The sequence below is a fragment of the Mustela putorius genome, unplaced genomic scaffold, assembly GCF_011764305.1.
Source record: "Mustela putorius furo isolate JIRA1106 unplaced genomic scaffold, ASM1176430v1.1 tig00000242_pilon_pilon_pilon, whole genome shotgun sequence".
NCBI lineage: Eukaryota > Metazoa > Chordata > Mammalia > Carnivora > Mustelidae > Mustela > Mustela putorius.
Genome location: NW_025421325.1, coordinates 9,048,216 through 9,071,201, shown reverse-complemented (window position 1 = coordinate 9,071,201; position 22,986 = coordinate 9,048,216). Strand labels below are relative to the sequence as shown.

The window sequence follows — 22,986 nt, the reverse complement described above, 5'->3', positions numbered from 1 at the left end:
CATGTTAAGATGAGCTTCTACATACACCATCTCATTTTAGCTTCATCCAAAAAGAGATAGATAAAACAGGGATTACTTCCCCCATTTTAGAAAAGAAAAAATTGAGGCTCAGAATATCTGATCTGCTGCGACTCCAATCCTGGCTTTTTACTCATGATCCTTCACTCTTTAAACTGGAGAACCATCTGTATGTTCTTTAAGAATATCTCTAATTAATCAAGCATTTTCATTCATTATTATTAATTCTAGGAGAGAAAACATCCTGAAGTTGAGCCCAGAGTCAAAGGATGAGAGGCAGAAAATCAAACCTATTATGGGGGCTTTTAGATATGATATTAGGGAATATCATTTCATATATTAAGAGACATGTAGAGTCCACCACTCACTTTACATATAGAAAGCCAAACACACACACACACACACACACACAAATCTTTTCCACTCTAGCAATGAGAACAAAACAGATAGTCTATAAAACAATAATTCTGAGCCACTAGAAGAGCTGAGGTCACAAGGCAACCTAATGAACAGGTTGGCAAGCTCTTCCAAGAAAAGACAGAATACAATTCACCCTGGACAGACCATGAGAAGAAGAGATAACCATCACAGAAGCATGCAAGAAAAAAATAGCTGAAAATTTTTATAAACCTTTAAAGGTCAAATGCACACTCAATTACTAGTACAAAATTCTTAGAAGCCCAAATGGGGCATCTGCATCCACACTTTAACTCTTTTCTAAAAGCTCCCAGTGAGTCTGATGGTAAGGCAAGATATCTGAGAGAGACCTCCTCTGTGACATAGGTGTGTGGGTCTAGCCTTAGTTTACAGGTGGAGCAGAAGAAACTAGAGAAACTTGTCTCCAAAAGAGACACTGCATGAGGACAGTGTGTGGCTGGCTGCAGCAGGAGGAAAGCCAGGAAAGTCAACTAAGTTTATGAAGTCATTAAAATCCTGATAGCAAAACAAGACAAGGATTTTATAAGAAATAAAAATGCACCAATGTCCTTGAGAAATATAGATGCAAAAAAGCTTAATAAAATATTAGCAAATCAAATCCATCAATATTTGAAAAGCATAATATATCATGATCAATTAAGTATAGCCCAAGAATATAAAGTTGGTTTTATATATGAAAATTATTAGTGTAATTCATTCACTACAGTAAAACACTGAGAGAAAAATCAGTAATCATTAAAGTATACATAAAAAAAATTTTACAAAATTCAACACACATTTATGATTTTTTTAAAAATTTACCACAAATTATGAAAAAGGGAAATTTCCTAACCCTGATAAAGGGAACCTACAAAGAAATATAGCTAATGTCATACATGATGGTGAGATATTGATGCCATCTGCCTAAGATTTGAAACAAGATAGGATGCCTGTAATCACTGCTTCTATTTAACATTGTGCTAGAGTTTCTAACTAGTGCAATAAAACAAGACAGTGATAAGTCATACAACTTGGAAAGAAAAAAGTAAAGCTATCTTTATTCATAATGACATCACTGTGTATGTATAAAATTCTAGAGAATTGAAAAGAAAACCAGTAGAAGTAGTAAGTGAATTTAGCAATGTTGCAGTGTACAAAATCAATTAAAAATCAGTTGTATTCCATATAGTAGAAAATTACAAAAATCAGTTAAGAATAAATTTAACAAATAACATGTAAAACTTTACATAAATATAAAAAATATATTTTACAAATATAAAATATCACTGAGAGAGTAAAGACTTACGTAAATAAAGAGATGTATTATGCTGATGGATTGAACACTTAGCATTAAGGTTGTTGTTTTATATCCCTCAAGTGATGTATAGCTTCAAAACAAAGCCAATTATAATCACTTTTTCTGGAAATTAACAAGATAAATTTAAAAAAGTTTGTTTGGAAAAGCAAAGGAACAAGAATAGTTAAAACAGTCTTGAAAATAAATAAAATTGAAGGATGTATACCACATATTTTCAAGACTTACTATAAAGCTACAGGAATAAGATTATGTGGTATTGGCAAAAAATATATAAATAGACTAACGAAATAGAGTAGAGACCTAAAATAGACACACAAAAATACAGAGACTTTTGACAAAGTTACTAAAGCAATTCAATGGAAAAAGAAAAATATCTTCAACAAATGGTACTACCTTGAGCCATATACAAAAATTAATTTTGAAATGGATCATAGGTTGAAACATAAAACGTAAAACAACAAAGCCACCAGGAAAAAAGTATAGAAGAGCTCCACAACATTGGAACTAGCAATGATTTTTTTAAAGAAGACACAAAGCACAAGTCAGAAAGAGAAAATGAAAAATTGGGACTTCATAAAAAATAAAACCTACTCATAAGAAAAGGCAAAAAGAAAAAAAAAAAGGTAAGTTACACACTATGAGTAAATATTCACAACACATGACAAGGACCTAATTCCAGAATATATAGACTCTTACAACTCAGTGACAAAAAAACAAGTCACTGTATTTTAAAAATGGGCAAAAGACACAGACACATTATAAAAGATACACAAATGAAAAATATGCATGTGAGAAAGTGCTTAGCATCCATCATTAGTCATCAGGCAGAAGAATGCATATTGAAACCTCAAAGAGCTACCCCCACTGAAATGGCTTAAATGAAAAAGACTGACAACAAATGTTGGAGAATGGGGGGCAACCAGAACACTAATACACAACTGATGAGAATGTAAAACGGTTATCACCACTTTGTAAAACACATTTTCCTTAAATAGTTAAATAGTTAAACACACATCTATTCTGTAACCCAGCGATTCTGCATCCAGATATTAATCCAAGAAAAATGAAAACATAGGCCCACACAAATGCTTGCACCAAGTGTTATTGGAAGCCTTATTCATAATAGCTAAAAACTGGAAACAATTCAGATGTCCATAAACAGGAGAATGGATAGCTACACTGTGGTATTATCAAACAATAGCAATGAAAAGAATGAACTATTTTCTCTCTCTCTCCTAAACTTATCTAAGAAAAAAAAAAAAAAGGGGTGGGAGGTGACACCTGGGTGGCTCAGTCCATTAAGTGCCCATTCTTGATTTCAGCTCAGGTCATGATCTCAGGGTTGTGAAATCCAGCCTAGCTCCATGCCCTGCATGGAGCCTGCTGAAGATTTTCTCTCCCTTCTCCTTCTGCCCCTCCCTCCTCTAAAAAAAAGAATGAACTGATACATGCAACAACATGGATTCATTTCAAAAACAAGCTAAACAAAAAGTGTCAGACAAGAAAACATACACGTTATATGATTCAAATTATATGAAATTCCACAATTGGCAAAAACGAAACTATAACAGTAGAGGTCAGGTCAGTGCTTACTTTAGAGGCAGAGAGTAGAACAGGGGTAGACTGATTAGGAACAGTCTGACAGAAACTCTGTAGAGTGATAGAAAAGCTGTATCTTGATAGCTATTCCTTAAAACTTAAAGAATGGGATCTCTAAGATATGAGCATTTCACTAAATGTAAGTTATATTTCAATAAAAAATAAAGATAAATATTCTATGTGCCTTCTATTAGCATCTTCACATAAGCAATTTATATTACTCATGTTATGGTACCAAATCAAATTTAAATTATAATCCTAAAAGGTTAAGAGCTCCTCCCAAATGCTTTGAAAGTATTTTACCTTCAGAATAAATCAGTCACAAAACAAACCATTTCAAAAATCTAAGTGGCCGAATGGTTTTTCTGGGAATAAGTTCTTGTTGTTTTACTAGCAAATGCACCAAATTTTAAATATCATTTTTCAAGTATTACATCGAGGTGGTTTTCTGTTAAGGAAAATTAGCACTCGTATATATTTTAAATTGGCATGGAAGACTTTTTTTTAACTTCAGTATTTCTGCAATATTATACAATTCAAGTTATCAATATTCTATTCTAAAGTAGTAATCAAAGTTGAGCACTTCACAGTTTATACTTCTACATAGTCTTGTCTGATTCTTGTATTTACCATGATTAGTAGATAAAAGAGTGATTGTCTTCCTCATTATAAATAAGACAAAACATTGGTTTTCTCTTCTTTTACTGTTATTCCTGATCTTGCTTGAAATTCTTGTTTGTTTTACTATTTTCCTCTTCTATTCCTTAAATTCTAACCATATTTCCTAACTCTATCATCTCCCTTAAATGCTTTGTGCTTAATTGAGACCCCAAATTTTCCTAAATAAATTATTCTTTTTATCCAAATTTTTTTTTTCATTTTGAGGCCTAATCTTTCAATACAAAGGAAATTTCAATGATGCCAAAAATACATTAAAAGATTTTTAGCAACTAGAAATCTTTGATGTATCCTTCAGAAAATATTTGTTCTCATTTTCATTGATAATTAAAAAGCTAATTCTGACAAAACAACAGAAAAATTTAATAGAAAATTAAAGAGTAATGAGTGAATGAACATAATTTTATTTAACCATTTTACTTATTATTTTTCTCTACTTCAATTTATTAATTCTAATGAAAATTGTTTTTAAAGACCTGTGGTATTAGAATCACACATAATCCTATCTATTTTTAATTATGTATTATTTCAGAAACACTAAAAATTGAAAAATATAAATACCATTTTAAAAATTCATGCTGTACAGATTAATTGGGGAAAACCACTTCCATTCACATACAATTAAAAGAAAATTATTAGGGGATAATTAAGATCATGAAAAACATAAGAATTCTTTTTAAAAGTCTACGTGTTTTCCCAATTTTATAAGTGGGAGATTCGTGTGGGAGATATTCCCACAGAGGAATTTAAGACAAATATTAGAAACCCAGGAAAAGAAGACTTTGTCACATTGAATTATACTCATTTTCATGCATTAGCCTTCCATTTTTTAAGTCAGATAAGCTTACAAAATTTACTTTAGTTCACATGGTCATGAATTATTAAGTCTAATTCTTAAAACTTTTGCCAGAGAAACTACCTCATTGTAAAACAGGAATTGTAAATCTGGTTGGAAAATCAATTAAAAAAATAGTCAAATTAAGGAATAAGATCCTGCTTTTTGTAGTCTAAAAAATGATTTAAAAATCACTATACATAAATTAACCAGTTTTAAAACCAATTAACCAATATTAAAATTTTGTCTATCAAGGACAAAGTTAAATTCTCAATGTGTATATTCGAGAAGAAATACTCCAAACAGTAGGGAGAAAGAAAGAAAAAATTAAAAAGCAAACAAACAAACAAAAACTACCTTCAGGAAATGCTCTCACAGAGGTTTGCTTTGTAGGACTGATGGTACAAGTAATTAATATGATAATTAATAAATGGCACTTTATAGAACTGCTAAACCCCAGTAAACCTTTAAGTCAAACCACCTTGGCTTTTATTTGTTTTTAAGCAACAGAATTATAGTTTGCCGTCATAGTTTCACTACCTCATGTTTAAAAGATTCATATGTATGAAATGCTCAGAAGAAACATCCCTTATATACACTGTATTTCCCAGTGGACATAGCTTAGCACAAACTGATAAAAATGAAGGGTCATAAAATAGAAAATCCATTTTCATACTCATTGGTGTGTAATTGAATAGATTCTTTGAATAGTTGCTATAAATTAATTCCAACTTAAAAGCAATGAAATATTTTACCTTTTGCAAAGCAGTCAGGAATGACAAAACAATTCATTTCCCCCTTTAGCAAAGAAGGGATATTCTGTGATTTCAACAGTTATTGCCTTCATCTGTCTAAACTATAAACCCATCTCACGGACTGCACAGGAAAATTTGGAGCTCCTTCAAAGCTCAATCATCCAAATACAACAGAGATTCTCATTGGTTTAAAGTATATTTTAGAACACTAGGATATTGTTCCAGGATATTAAATTTGAAAAATGACTGACTTTGGTTTCCTTATGAGTTAGGACATAGTAATGAATAGTTCTCCTCAGAGTTAGGATAGAGTCAAAAATATATTTAGGAACAAAAATAGGTCTACTGGTCCATAAAATTTGTATCAGCCTTGGCCATATGTGTTAGAAAGAAAAACCACATCAGTTATTTTTCTTAATTAGGAGTAATAACTGTGCTACCTACCAGAACTCACACACAATATAGTATCTACCACAGAGAGGTTTATGTTCTAAGACATACATTCAGTAAGAGTAGCCTACAGATCCGTGCTCACTTTTTTTTTTAAAACTTCTCTTTCTTATACTTCCTTTTTTAATCAGAAGTGTTATTTACCACCATTACACTCACTCAAGCAAGCAAGACTTAATAAACCTTAGGAATAATAATATAGTGTGGTTTTTTTCAGGGCTAAATACATTGTTACACCTATTATTTCAGTCCAATACATGGTTTTATCGTCTACAATCCCAGCAGGTATTTATTTCATGTTTACTAGGTACAACTAAACACTGAATGCTTACTATGTGCCCTGCACGTGTTAAGTGTTGAGAGTACAAGATGAACAAGACATAGGCTTTTAGAAACACAAATTCTAATAGGGAAAACTAAATAAAGACAACTCACTACCACCTTGCAGTAAGTGTTTACTAGATGTACGTTGTGGAGGCTCAGTCAGAGACAAAGCAATTCCACCGGAAGAGCCTAGAGATAACTTCACAGGTGATGATGGGACACTTGCACTCAATACTAAAGATGATGAGTAGCTCTAGCAGGAGGTGGAAGAGTTTCTGTCTCACGAAGAAGGACAATAAAAATGACGAGTTAGGGCTCTGAGTCCTACATTCCCAGAGTATTCAAAGGGCATTCAAACAAATCCCAAGATACAGAGTATTTGAGTACAACTGTTTAGCCATACTGGAGGGTGTAAGAGATCTTAGCCAAAATCCATAAATTGCCCATAATATCCAGAGAGGTTGAGCAGGCAGGACAAGACTGGTGGTCAGGAGCTCCATAAGAAACAACTGTTGGCAGTGGGGGGCGGGACCTGAGGGGCTCAGTCAGGTGAGCTTTGTACTGTTGGCTTCTGCTCAGATCATGACGTCAGGGTCAGAGGATCAAACTCCACATCAGGCTCTGTACTCAGTGCAGAATCTCCTTGAGATTCTCTCTCTCTTTCCCTCTACTTCCCCCTCTGCCCCTCCCCTCAAAACACACCCTCTTTCTCTCTTTCTCTGTCTCTCTCAAATAATTTTAAAAAAGAAAGAAAGAAAGCTTACTGATGGTTTAACAATGTGACCTTTTAAACATGAAACAAGATGGGATGGGGAGGGAGACAAAAGAGACTCTTCTTAATCTCACAAAACAAACTGAGGGTTGCCGGAGGTAGGGGGTTAGGAAGTGGGTGGTTGGGTTATGGATATTGGGGAGGGTATATGTTATGGTGAGTGCTGGGAAGTGTGTAAGGCTGATGATTCACAGACCTGTACCCCTGGAGCTAATAATACATTATATGTTAATTTTTTAAAAGTAATTAAAAAAATATCGTATTCACGTTAATTCCCTGATTTAGTTCATTTAACATTGTTTATGTAAAATGCTACCATTAGAGAAACACCTGGGTGAAGGGTAGGGGAACTATGCATACATTTTCAGCTAATTGTAAGTTTAAATTATTTTAAATAAAAAGTCTTAACATTTAAAAAAAAGTGACCTCTTCCTTGGTACTCTAACTAGAAACTCCAAATAAATCTCTCCAATGGATTATAAACTTTAGATATCTATTTTAAACCCGGGGTTTACTCTGCCTTCCTACATTTATATTTCCTAACATAATTTTACAATAATTTATGAAATGTTCAGGACTTATCCTTCATATTTAATGGCCTCTCTGGTAGTAAAATGTTCTAGATGCACAACTCAGTAACCAGCCAACTCAGTTTGCACAAGAAGGCCTCTAATTTAGCACCGAGAGTCACAAATCCTGGGAAATCCAGAGCAAGCTGAGCCAGTTGATCACTCTAAGACTTCCACTCCCAAGGCTCTAATAGAATAGGTACACAGCACTGCTTTATGTAGTGAATTTTTTCTTTTAAAAATCTACTATTTTAAAATGTACATACATAGAGAAAAGCACAGACATTGTTACATGTACAGTTTTTTACAGTGGACCACTTGGTACCAGAAACAAGATATATGCCACCACCTCAGAACCCTTTCTTCTCAAAGTGTCTTTCTCCCCCAAGAATTAATTCCTTTCCTGAATTTTCTTCTAAATGTTCCTTTGTCTTTTTAAAATAAATTTGCCAATGGTATTAAGCTGTAAAACTTAGCTCTACCTTTTTATTTGAGCTTTATGTACCAAAATGCTTTCCTGTTTTGCTTTTAGTGCTTAGCATATTTAGAAAACTCATCTACTACATGCTACATGTAGACATAGGTTGTCCAATTTCTTGCTGTATACTTTTCCTTTGGATGTATTTAGCATAACTTATTCACCATTGTACTGGTGGTGACATTTTAATTGTCCCCAGTTTCAGGTTATTATTGAAATGAAAATTACCAGTTTTTTCATTTGTTTGGTGACTCAGTATAGTATTTAAGAAATCCTTTCCTACTCCAACATCCTGGAGTAGATCTCTATACTTCCCAAGAAAAAAACTCACATTTCTTAACTTTTTATTGAAATACAACTCATAAAGAAAACTGAACATGAGAAGTCAGCTTAATAAATTTTTCCCAATGTCCTTATGAGTGATAATGAGATTTCTAGCAAGTCAAAATGCTTCTCATGTTCCTTCCCCTTTGGTCACGTAAGATGATGTGAGATAATTGTTCAATTTTGCCTTTTTCTATGAGGATAATTAATTTTTCTAGTACAATGTATTGGAAAGTCCTTTTATTTCCACTCATATCCACTGCTTCCTCTTTAGTAGGTCAGATACATACGTGAGGTATAGATCCATTGGCAAACTCACTGCCCCAGTCTGGCCTGGTGGTCACTTTCCACAGTCCATGCAAAAGGAAGATCTCACTCCAGGCCTTCTGCCAGCACTGGCACCCTGATGCCCTCTGCTCATCTATCCTCTCCTGATGTGGACACCAGGCCTTCTAGACTTCCCACCCACACAGGAGCATATCCACTGCCCATGCACACCCGTGTGCCTGTGTGCTGCCCCTGCATGAGGCTTACATGCAACCCAGGCTGCTTCTGCTTGACCATCTCTTACCCAGGTACACAGTGAACTTCTCTGCCTTCCAACAAGTGGCAACTACATCTTCTCCAGTGTAGGGTCAGGAGGTGCCTTCAAAGGATTTCCATCCCAAGATGATCTCCCTCAGCCTTAGGATATACTGTACAATTCCCTTACATCTCTTTTATCATAGCTTAATAACTCTTTATATCAAATGTCTCTTGTTTAAATCACTGTATACTCCATGTCTCCTGAGTGGACCTAGACTAAAGTAAACCCTTTACAATTTTGAAATATAAACTTCTAACATCTTCTGAAATATGAAATTAGAGGTTTTTATTGTTTGAATGCTTGATAGAAATTGCCAGTGAAACCATCTGCCCTGGCTTTTTCTTTTTGCAGAAAGGTTTTTCACAAAGAATTACTTTTTCAAAAAATATTTTATCTATTTATTTAGAGAGACAGCATGAGGCTGGTCAGGAGCAGAAAGAGAGAATTTCAAGCGCACTCTGTGCTGAGTTTGGAGCCCAAGGTAGGTGAAGGGGGGGGGGGGCTCGATCTCACAACCTTGAGATCATGACCTGACTGGAAATCAAGAGTTGGATATTCTACCTACTAAGTCACCCAGGCCCCACTACTTTCTTTAATGATTTTCAAAGTCTAGGTTTTATAGGCTTACTGAGTCAGTTAGGGTGGTTTATGTTTTTCCTATATTTTCCCTATTTTTTTTATTATGTCTACATTCTCAATATTCCTGCCATAACATCTTCCCTCTCTTCTTCTGATATCTATATATCTAGAGCAATATTACTTTTTATTTTTTTAAAGATTTAATTTATTTTAAAGAAAGAGTGCATGAGGGAGGGACAGCAGGAGAGGGAGAAAGAGAATCTCAGGCAGACTCCACACTGAGTTCAGGAGCCCAATGCTGGGCTCAATACCGAGATCCTAAGATCATGACCTAAGCCAAAATCAAGAGTCTGATGCTTAACCAACTGAGCCCACAGACGTCCTTCACCTTTTATATTCTTATAAATAATATAAGAAAAAGGGTTGAAATATATATATACTATACCAACACAGATCAAAAAAAGCTGACAAACCTTTTACTTCAATTTTCTATGTTCTGTTTTAAGTGTATGACATTTATAACACAGAGTTGACTTTTTTTCCTACGCTCTAAAATTCTTTGACTTTTGGGATGCCTGAGTGACTCAGTCAGTTAAGCATCTACCCTCAGCTCAGGTCATGATTCCAGGGCCCTAGATGGAACCCTACATCAAGCTCCTTGCTCAGCAGAGACCCTGCTTCTCCCTCTACCTCTGTCCCTTCTCCTGCTTGTGGGTGCTCTCTCTCTCTCTTCTGTCAAAATAAATAAATAAATAAAATCTTTAATAAAATACTTTGACTTTTAACTGGAGTATCTCTTTTCATTTATTTTCAATGGGCAATATTTTTTTGTCTCCACCTAATTTTTGTTTCCTATTTTGTCACATTCCTTTTTTCCCTCTTCTTCCCTCATTTGTGCTAAGTACTTATCATTACATGATTTTTAACTCTCCACCACTTTGAATATTATACACTTTTGAAAATGATATTCTAGATATTAAAAATGCATACTTAACAAAAGCTTTATCCTTAAACAAAATTTGCTAGAATGCTTTAACTTTTATGTTAATTTAAAGATAATAGAATATAATCACTAATATTTTAATTATATTTTCTAGATCTACTATACATTATTATTGCTATTGCACATCATAAGCTTATTTTCCTATAGATATTTATGACTTTTTAAATCTATATTTTTCCAGCACCCAGGTGGCTCAGTCAGTTAAGCATCTGCCTTGGGTTTAGGTCATGATCCCAGGGTCCTGGGATCTAGCCTCATGTCAGTGGCCTTGCTCAGCAGGGAGCCTGCTTCTCCTTCTGCCTTTACTCTCCTCCACTTATGTTCTCTCTCACTAGCTTGCTCTCTCTCAAATAAATAAAACAAAAATCTTTAAAAAATAAAGAAATAAATCTATATTTTTCCCTTGAATTTCAGTTTTCCCTTTTCAGACCATCTTTCTTGTCCTTACACACATCTTTAGTATTTCCTTCAAGAGATTCAGTTGGTCATAAACACTGTTTTTGCTTATTTAATTATATCCTTATTGAACCTCTTTGTTTAAAAAAGATTTTATTTATTTATTTGAGAGAGAGAGAGAGTGCACAGAGAGAGCAGGAGAAGCAGACTCTCCACTGAGCAGGGTCCCCGAACCAGGACTCCATCTCAGGACTGCAAGATCATGACACTCGATGCCAGAACCCTAAGATAATGACCTGAGCTGAAGGCAGATGCTTAACTCACTGAGTGACCCAGGCACCCCTCCATTTAACCTCTTGAAAGATATTTACTATGCCTATAGACTTAGACTTTTAGACTCACAGGTATGGCTGTAAGCACACCGAGGTTATTATTCTACTATCTTCAGGTTTTCATTGTCATTGTTGAGTAATCAGTTATCTTACTGCTCTTATTGTGGAAATAATTGGTTTCTCTCTTTTCCTTTTCTCTTTTTTACTTTCTGACTGGTTTTTTAAAATAATTTCTTTTTGTTTGGTTTCCTTTATCTTCGGTATGGTTTCAAAGTGTATATTTCTTTTTATCTATCCAACTTAGGATTTATTAAGCTTCTTAAATCTGAGGATTGGTGTCTTCCAACAGTTCTGGAATAATTTCAGCCACTATATCCCTTTAGCTGTTGCCTTTGCCATATTCCTAAGAGGTGACATGCACTCCTTCTTGGACCCTGAACACTGGTATATTAGATCTCTTCACAGTATTTTCATGGTATCACTCTTGCCTTCCCTTCTGTATTTTGCTACTTGTCCTTCTGTACTGAATTCTGGGTAATTTCTTCTAACATTTCTGTCAGTTCACTAGCTATCTCTTATGCTGCATCCAACATGCTATTGCATGTTATGGTTGCATCCAACCAAATATGTTCACTGGCAATACAGTCATTGTGTATCTCTTTTCTAGAATTTCTGATCTTCCTATTCCAAATTTATGGAATTTCTCATTTATTCCTTTTAAACACACTGGTATAACTGTTTTAATACCTGAATCTGTTAAATCCAAAATATGAGTCTCTTGCTATTGTCCTTTTTCTTCAATTGGTTCTTCTACCTTTTCTACTGTTTTCTTGTGTGATTAGCTGTTATTGACTCATTGACTGATTTTTAAGGGCAAGGTCTTTGTCCTCAAAAAAATAATTTAAGTTCCACTTAATCAGTAGGGTTTTGCATTTCCTTCTACCACTAGCCAGTTGGAAATCAACTTAAACTAAGTCATAACTTGAGGATCCCTCACTAAAGTAGACTGTGTGTACATGAGGCATAAATCTTGCAAGACCCTGTGGCCACAAATCAGAAAACTTTCTTTCATATTTTTCTTTTCTGTTTAGCAATGAGGCAACTTTTAAAAAGCCAAAACAAAGAAAAACAAAAAAAACAGTTCCTGTAATTGATGGGAAAGGAATGGGTTTCATTCTAATTTGCTCTTACCCTAGCTTAATGTGGGGAGGTTTTATATAAACATCTCCAGCAGAGACAGATTCTAAGCCTCGACACTGTCCTCCTTATCCACATGCTTGCTTTTCCCAACTGTGCAGCAACAACAATGCCTTCATGGCATAAACAGGTTTGGCATTCCAATATTCTGCTTCCCACTCTAGTTTTAGATGGTCAAAGAAAAACTGGCCTGGAACATTTCCCACTGCCTTTTTAGTTCTTCAGTGACTTTTTAATATAGTTTTCAAAACAAAATTTAGCTAACATATTTTATTATTTCAAAAGGGGCAATTTATCCAAATAATATTTCTTCCTCCCATTAACTGAAATAAGTGCCTCATCAGAATTGTCAAATTATTAAAATCAAAGTTTAATAGATCACATTTATCCAAAAACTTAAAAGAAGGGCCCTTCCAATGTCCACATTTCCTTGCCTACATGGTAACATATTTTACAGTCTTATATACATATTTATCTGCCCATGAGTAGATAACTAACTAAGTAACATTGGACTATATTTACATCTACGATATTAATCACTGGCAGGTCTTCAAACACCTTTTTCTCAATTTAGAAATGATACAAATATAAACATGGTATTAAAATAAGGAAATCAATATATCTCAGTGGTTCAATATAACTGTCATAAAATACGCAATATTTGTGTTTTTTAAGAATATTTTACAGTTGTTTCTTGACAACATTGTTTATCTGTTAAAAGATAGTGTTAGAACAATAAGCTAATCTATTGTCTACCAAAAGATACTACCCACTATGCTCTACATTGAATTGTGTCCCCCAAAAAGATATGCTGAATTCTAAACCCCTGTATCTCAGAATATGACTGTTCTTTGGAAACAAAGGTCATTGCAGATATAATTAGTTAGATTAAGATGAGGTCATATTGAAGTAGAGTGGGCCCTTAATCCAGTATGACTCATATCCTTTAAAAAAAAGGAGAAACACAGAGACATACAGAAGACATAAATATAAAATCAGAGACAAAGACTGGTAACTATGCTGCCACAGGACAAGTAGCACCTAGGGATATCACAAACTGGAGAATAAAAGAAAGACCTCAGAGGAAACATGACCCTACCAATACCTTGGTTTCAGATTTCTGGCCTCCAGAACTGTGAGACAATAAATTACTGTTGGTTTAAGTCATTTGGTTGGGGTAACTTGGTACAGCAACACTAACAAACTAATGAACTCTATAAAAATGTCATTGCACATTTAACATTTTATCAGTAACTTTTGAGGAAGTTATTAGACTATCATTTAACATAAAAGTACAGTAATAATATATTTTGTGTTAAAGATTAATGTATGGATTATAATTCTCTCAGGGAGGCTTCCTTGCTGATATTTCCTTGAGTTCCTCAAATATATCATATCTTCTGGTTTATAAATTGTGGAAAAAAATACAATCTTGGCCCCTTCTACTCTTGGAAATAGTCCAAAGCAATTAAAATTCCTTTAATGAAATCAGATGCCATCTAAAACCCAGAAGCACATTATGAGAGAACCTCCAAATACAGATGAAAATTATATGGAAGTACAAGAAGAGGAAATTAAAGACACCACAGTTGCCAATCTCCGTTAATGCAGAGAATAGTTCTCCAATATAAGTAGCCACATCTTGGGGAGCAAACCTCTTTAGGAGGAAAAATGAAAATAAGGTGTTTATTCTGACAGCAGAAGTGCCCTGAACCATATTTTCAGGACATTAAGACTTTCAAGTCTTAAGAAGATGGGAAGGTGGAACTGACAGAATGAGGAAATACATAGATGAAGCAGATTTTCAGTACTCAACCTCCAGTTGAAATGGGGGTAAGGAAAGAAATTCAGCTGTCCTTCAGGGTACAAATAAAATAGCTAGGGAGAAGCAAAGGCTAAAAGAACTCATGCACACCACAGATCCGTATCATTAAAGGTATTTTCCATTAACCTAGAACACTGCTCTGGCCACTTCTATCTGCAACCTCCTACAAATGGCTGCTCCAGGAAGAATGCACCCCACTCAAAATGAGTCATCGTCATCGCCATCATCATCATCATCTATCATCATCATCTGGCATAAAAAATATATATAAACATCATCATCATCATCATCTAGCTTAAAATATATATAAAAATACTGCAGAAACAAATAAAATGGAAAAGGTATTTTTAAAAATAACACATGAATACCATGAGAAAAGTGTTTCTAGAGGGGAAAAAAAGGTGAATAATATTGCCACAACTAAGATAAACATTTTGACCAAACATACTGCCTAAGAAAGGTTTTGGAGGAAAAAAGATAATTACTTCTATTTAAAGAATACTCAAAAAAGAGATATAAAAGCTGAAGAAAGATTTGGAGACACAATAGAGATCATTGCTTGAGTTGATGGAGCCCAAAAAGAAATAAAGGGAAAAAATTAAATCATTTGGAGAAATGAAGACAGAGTATGGGGCACTGAAAATAGAACTAATAAAAGTGAACATGAAATATAAAAAAGAAAGTTTAAAAGGATTATAAGAGAAATGATAGACATGGGAAACAGGCAAAAGAAGAAAGGAAACAAAGTAATAGAATAAAAATATATTAAAAACATACTGAAGGACATACTTTATATCAGGGAAAAAATTGTCACAGCATGATGCTCACCAAAACATTGCTCAGAGATATTATAAGAATTCAGAAATAAAAAAATCCTTTGAATATCCAGACAAAAAGAACAATATATCTATAAAAAGCAAAGCTGCAAGCTAGAAGCCAGTAGAGAAATGTCTATAAAAAATGAGCATGACATAAGAATTTTATCCTAGCCTAGATGACATGATCAATAAGTAACTAATCAAAATTTTGAGAAGGAAAAGAAGTTAGTTGGTAAATGACCTACGTAGCCGATTTCCACATATTTTATAGTCAAAGGGAATAAGTCTCATTTGGAATTAGTAAATCACTTTGTACAAAAAAAGTATGAATACCATTTTACTTCACCATGCATACTCTTTTTTAAAGTTTTTATTTAAATTCTTATACTGTTAACATACAGTGTAATATTAATCATCAGTGTACAATATAGTAATTCAACACTTCCATACAATACCCAGTGTTCATCGTAACAAGTGTCCTCCTTAATCCTCATCATCTATTTAAGCCATCTCCCCACCAAGCTCCACTCTGGTAACCATCCGTTTGTTCTCTATAGTTAAGGGTCTGTTTCTATTTTTTGCCCCTCCTTCTCTCTCTTTTTTTTTTCTCCTTTGCTCATTTCTTTTGTTTCTTAAATTCCACACATGAGTGAAATCATTATCATGTTTACCTATATACTAAGAAAAAGATATATCTGATAAAATTGGGTGGTGGATAAAGGAGACAAGAAGGAAGAATAGATAGATATATACACATTCCATTACTGTTCATGGGAAAGAGTCATAGTTATATATAATGAAAATATCTTTTCTGTGTTTGAAATACTAACTGCTATGGGAATTGACTTCCTGACACAAACAGGTAAAAAAGTATACACAAAATTTATTATAAATAGATGGTAATTAGAAGCACGTGATACTCTTCTAAGACTAGACAGATGAGTGGAACAGAATAAAACACAGCAAGAGACCTGTGCATATGTAGGCATTTAGATTATGAAAGAGGTGGTCCAGAGGACCACTGGGTAAAGAGAAGCTTTTCAATAAATATGTCTAGGACAACTGAGTGTCACTATGGCAGGGGAGGGTTGGGAGCATAGGGAAGGAATGAAACTGGACCCTTCTCTCACACCTTGCACAAAAATACACTTCAAGAACCTAAATATACACATAACCTAAATATAACCTAAATATAAACATAAAAACTATGATAATTTAGAAGACATTAATGGACATTAATTTAATGAACTTTAGGTAGTAACAGTTTTACACTGAAGTTTACAAACAAGATACAAAAGGAAATAGTAATAAAGGAAACACTGATAAATTCAATTTCTATTTGTCATGGCACCATAAAAAGGAATATGAAGATAAACCATGGAGACAGAGAAATTTTTTTCAACACACGCAACTGACAAAGATGCGGTTTATGAAATTAAATGAGAAATTTTTAAAACTCAATAAGAAAAAGGCAATAACTCAAAAGAAAAATGAAAAAAGTAATCAAACAAGATTTTTTTAAAAGGAAATCCAAAGAGCCAAGAAGCATGTGTAAGAATGTTCAATCTAATCAATAATCAGAGAAATGCAAATTTTTTTAAAAAATTTTAAAGATTCATTTATTTATTAGAGAGAGAGAGTGTGTGTGTGTGTGCACACACTCACAGGGAGGGGAGGGGCAAATGGAAAGGAAAGGAGAGAGAGCAGAATCCCTGCTGAGCATGGAGCCTCCACACGGGCTTGATCCCAAGACCCTGAAACCACAACCTGAGCTGAAACTAAGAATCAGACCCTTAACCAAGTTCACCACAGGTACCCCAGTATTTAAAAATTTTTTAAATGTGGGGCAGCTGGGTTGTATAGTCAGTTAGGCATCCAACTCTTCATTTCAGCTCAGGTCATGATCTCAATGTCATGGGATAGAGCCCCCAGTTGGACTCCATGCCCAGCACGGGGTCTGAATGAGATTCTCTACCCCTCTCCTTGCCCCTCCTGCTTGTGCACCTTCTTTCTCTATCTCTGTTTCTCCTTGCAAAAAATAAATAAATATTTTTTTAAAAAATGTTTTTAAACACTGAATCCCAACTGATTGGCACAAATTTTACAATTTTAACGATTTCAAATGCTGAAGAGGATGTACAACAATAAGATTGTTCATTCCTGGCAAGTATGAACATGAATTAGTACCAGCCTTGGAATACAGGCATTATAGAGAAGTTTAAGGTATATATAACCCATGAACCAGAAAATCTCTCCTTGGTATATACCCTAGAGAACCCTTTGCAGATGCACAACAGGAGACATACATAATAGTACCGATACAGCCCTAAAGTGAAAACAACTCAAATGGTATTCAGGTAGACTAAATATCAGATGACATAGCCCTAAAATGGTATACTATACATTAGTGAAAATGAACAAGCTGCAGTAGTTTGTAACAGCATGGGAAATTTTTGCAAACAGTGTTGAGCAAAACAGGACATATGAAATATACACAGTACAAATTAATTTATATAAATGTTTTAAATAGACACAAAGAATCATCAGTCTGGGAGGTAAGACTAGAGAGAAAAGCATGAAAATTGTTATCACAAAACCAAAGCTGGTGGTTAACACTGAGGGGTGAGTAAGTGTTCCAATTAGGAAGAGACCAGGTGGGGATGGGGTAACTAAATCTATAAAATAGAATATTGTCAGCAATATTCTGTTTCACATTTCACGTTTATAACTATATCTATAAAATGTAGATATAATTACAGATATAGATATAATTATATTTCACATTTATAACTGTATCTATAAAATAGAATATTGCTGGCAATATTCTATTTAATGATCTGTGTAGTGCTCACACAGGGTTAACTTTATAATTATCTACCACATCATACGAGATTTTCATTTATTCATTGGTCTCTCTCAGTCTATCATAGTGGTTTTTATTTGCAATATATTGTTATGCTCTCTTGAGTATGGGAACACTTGCTGGGTGAGGGCATGTCCTCAGGTGTGCAGACTGCACTCATTCACCAGATGCTCCCTGACCTACAAACACAAATGGGACAGAGGGTATCTGCAGTCACTAGGCTGGCACATGGGAGTGGTTGGTCAAGACTCCATCCTGGAGGTGAAGGACAGGTAGGGAAACAGGAGGTGGGACCACTTGTGAACTCAGATTTCAAGCTTCTCATGCTTATTCTATTATCCTATCAGACTCACTTACAAAACCACAAATTTAAAGGTAAGTTCTTAATAAGTTCAAGAGGGCAACCACAGAGCATTAATCCCCAGAGCTGATTCTATTCTGAGGATGGAGTTCTGTGTGACAGCAGGGTCACATGCCCATGAAGCCAACCCCTTACTATACATGTATGTTTTTTGAACATCTCTGCATATGTGTTGTATTGTGTATGTGTATGTGTATGTGTATGTGTGAATGGAGGAAAGAAGAGATTATGCTTCTATTTGTTACTGCAAGTTCCTGAGCCATGGACGAGGTCTGAGCAGAAGGGAAATAAGAAGATCTGAAGTGATTATGCCACTAACTTTTTAAACTATCAAACTGAAGCTTATTTACCAAAATGTTCACACATATGAATGTAGGCTTGCATGTTTAAAGGATGTTTTATAAATTAAATATTAAATATTTATAATTATAAGATCATGGGCAATTAATTCCACAGCATGCTAAGCAATTTAACATAATTGTCCTCAGCTATAATCTTGATGCCAAGAACCTCCTACTCTGATTCTAGTTTCTCTCTTTCCACTCACTTTAACTGAAAAAATGTAATGTTTGGTGAGGCAGTTTATAAGATCTAAAAGAAGTGGATAGATTATGTCATCTAATGTATGACAATTCAGATTTCCAAAGGGAAATGGGATGGAAGGAAACCAAATAGGTGTTCTACCTTTGTTACCCTCATTTAATTCTATCACAATAATACTGAAAGGCACATACAAGTATCTCATTTCTACGAAAAGAACATTGAGGTTGGAAAGGCTAAATATACTTACCAAGATCATCCATCTAGTAAGTATATATATATGGTCTGATTAGACTACTAACTTGTGTAACCTAAATTTGCTACCTTTTTTCTTCTTTTTCTTCAAGCATTTTTTGTCCATTTACTATATGCCAAGCATGAGAGACTGATGTCCACTAGAACCCAAAATCCAAGGCTGTGTTCTTAGTGCAGTAATGTGTGGCTATGTGCATTTGAAATGTGGCCAGTATGAACTGATCTGTGCTGTATTTTAAATCATACACCAGATTTCAAAGATGATAAGAAAATAAAAGGAATATAAAATATACTAATAATCTTTCAAATTGATTACATATAAATGATAAATTTTATATATATCAGGTTAAAGTAAATGTGTTTAAAATTTATTTCATCTGTGTCTTACTGAATGTGGCTACCAGAAAATTCAAATGACAAGTATGTCTCACATTTTATTTCTATTGTACATCATTGGTCTAAAGATGCCCTTTCAATCTTGCTTCAAGATATACAAATGAATTACCTACTTGTGATCATTAAATGTTATATTTCAAGATTATTTTGAATAAGAAATATCTGTAATCCACTATGTAATATATCTTCCTGCCACCATCAATATTTATAGACAATATATTTAATCTCTTAAAATTTCAGAAATTAGCTTAACTGAAATTAACTAAACCCTGTTGGTTTTCCTTTTCCGGATAGAGCACACAATAAACAGAGAGAGATACCTGGATTCAAGACACAAGTATTCTTGTAATGGAATGAAAAGAGCTTTTTCACATTCCTCAAGCATCTCTTAGAGATTTGCTGAACATTTTTAATATCATATCATAGTATGTATTTCTCCCAGCATGAAAATTTTTTATTATTTAGAATTGGGCATATTAAAAATACTTTTTAGATTTTCCTAAGAAGATGAGGCAAGGTACATTTTCAGGCAGTAAAACACTTCTATTTTTATGAAATGTCTATTAAGGTGAACAGTGGGAAATAATGTAAGAAAGTTATCTTTCCTAATATGTTGTTACATACTGAAACAGCAATACAAGCTAATTTATAATTTATAATTCAACATAAAGGCTAACTCTCTAAAACTGTACATGATGTAGTAACATTATTGATAAACTTGTAAGACTGGTGGAAAATGTACTTCTAAAAATACATACAATAGTGAGAAACACCATATTTAGATTATATGGGAAAAACTCAAAATCACACAAACTCAAAATCACAAAAACTCAAAAATTACACAAATTGACACTACCCTTTAGTTCATAACATTTTATGTACTACAAAATACGCATAAGCCCACCCTATATTGAATCACTCTGTTTTATCATGAAATATAGTCTTAAAATATCAAATGTTAGGGGAACCTGGCTGGCTCACTCAGTGAAACATGAAACTCTTGATCTCGGGGTCATGAGTTCAAGCCCCATGTTGGGTGTGGTGTTTACTTAAAAAGAAAAAAAAGATAATGAAGAAATCATCCCAATTTTGTATGTCATAGATATAATAGATACAAAAATAGTCATAGATACATATAAGACAATATGAACATATATAAAGCAATACAGTAAAATAGTATAAGAACTAGAAATAAGAAACCTGATACTTGTGAGATTTGAGCTCCTTGCAAACTTCTTAATATTTAGTTTCTTCATCTAAACAATGGGAATTATTAGATCAACTATGCCTGAATATCCCATGAGAATCAAGGACACGACATGTAAAAAGAAGCTTATTACCAATAAGGAATGATACAAATTATATTATTATATTAAGAACATGTCCTCTGCCCATTTCTTGATTGGATTATTTGTTTTTTGGGTGTTGAGTTTGCTAAGTTCTTTATAGATTCTGGACACTAGTCCTTTATCTGATATGTCATTTGCAAATATCTTCTCCCATTCTGTCAGTTGTCTTTTGATTTTGTTAACTGTTTCCTTTGCTGTGCAAAAGCTTTTGATCTTGATGAAATCCCAATAGTTCATTTTTGCCCTTGCTTCCCTTGCCTTTGGCGTTGTTCCTAGGAAGATGTTCTAGTATTTTATTATAAGCACCTATCCTTCAGTTAATGTTTTTAGAAGCCACTGATGGAAAAAATAAAATAAAAATGTTTTAAATATCTTAAGTTTCAGCTTTTTCAAATAATTCTTGGAATCACCTTGGTACAAAATAATAACTGACATTACATCAATAAATGAAAATATGTATGAGAAGGTACTTGATGATCACAGTAGAACTGGGGGAGATAGGTGACCACAGAATCAAAAAGGCAAGAAACAATAGTCTAAATATACACAAGGCAAGCATCATCTCCCTCCCTCTATACCTCTATACCTATTATAATATAGTGGATTCATGAAACAAACAAACAAACAAACAATCTATTTAGAACATTTAGAACTTATTAACTTAGGGCAAGAACAAGCACCTTATGAAAGACAGCAAAAACGGAACCAAGAAGAAAGTCATTGATCCATTTTCTAAGAAATATTGTATGATAGAAAAACACCAGCTATGGTCAGTATAAGAAATATTGGAAAAACACTACTCACAAGAACTCAAGGAACACAAATCCCATCTGATGGCCTCAAGGGTCATGTTTTTGAAGTGACCCTTGATCTGTGGAATGATGAAGCTGCATTTCGAAAATTCAAGCTAATTATTGAAGATGTTCAGGGCAAAAACTACCTGATTGATTTCCATGGCAAGGATCTTACCCACAACAAAATGTGCTCCATGGTCAGAAAATGGCAGACCATGACTGAAGTTCATGTTGATGTCAAGACAATTAATTTTGTTTCATCTATCTCATGTTGGTTTTACCAAAAACAAACTAACTAACAATGAGATTCATTAGACCTCTTACACTCAGCACCAACAGGACCTCCAAATTCAGAAAAAGATGATGAAAATCCATGACCTTAGAGGAGTAGACAAATGACTTGAAAGAAATGGTCAATAAATTGATTCCAGACAGCATCAGAAAAGACACAGAGAAGACTGTTCAGTCTACTTTTCCACTCCAGGATGTCAGAAAAGTAAAAATGCTCAAGAAGCCCAAGTTTGAATTGGGAAAGCTCATGGAGCCTTACAGTGAAGGCAGTAGTTCTGGAAAAACTACTGGGGATGATAACAGTGCTAAAGTTGAATGAGCTGATAGATATGAGCCACCAGTCCAAGAATCTGTTTAAAATTCAGACATTTAGTGGTGACCAAAAAAATTTTATTTGAGATATTAAAAAAAAAGGATTTATTATTTTTAAACATCTATTTTCCACTTCTACAATGAGTTGAAAATACCTCCCTACCCTCTTCCTTCCTAACTTCAGCTAGCTTCACATAGTGTGAGAAGGCGGGAACAAAGAACATGGCTTTCCCTTCTCTGATAAACTGAGTGCTGTGATCTGAATTGTGTTCCCCCCATATTCATATATTCAAATACCCCCAAGGTGACAGTATTTGGAGATGGTGCCTTTGGCAATTAGGTTTAGATGAGGTCACAAGGCTGGGGCCCTCATGATGAGAATAGTGACCCCATTAAGTTCAACCAGAGAGATCTCTTTCTGTGTGCTTTCAGAAAAGTCCATATGACAAAACAGACAGAAGGCGGCTGTCTGCAAGCCATCAGAACCTGAACATGCAGACACCTGATCTCAGGCTTTCAGCCTCCAGAACTGTGAGAAAATATTTCTGCTGT

At 34.2% G+C, this 22,986-nt stretch overlaps 1 protein-coding gene and 1 pseudogene across 1 annotated transcript in view; one reads left to right on the top strand and one right to left on the bottom strand.

Moving 5' to 3' along the window:
- IQCM (IQ motif containing M) overlaps positions 1 to 22,986 on the bottom strand; it is a 268,148-nt gene that overhangs the window by 101,018 nt on the left and 144,144 nt on the right. The window lies entirely within an intron of this gene.
- LOC106006409 lies at positions 21,700 to 22,480 on the top strand (annotated as a pseudogene).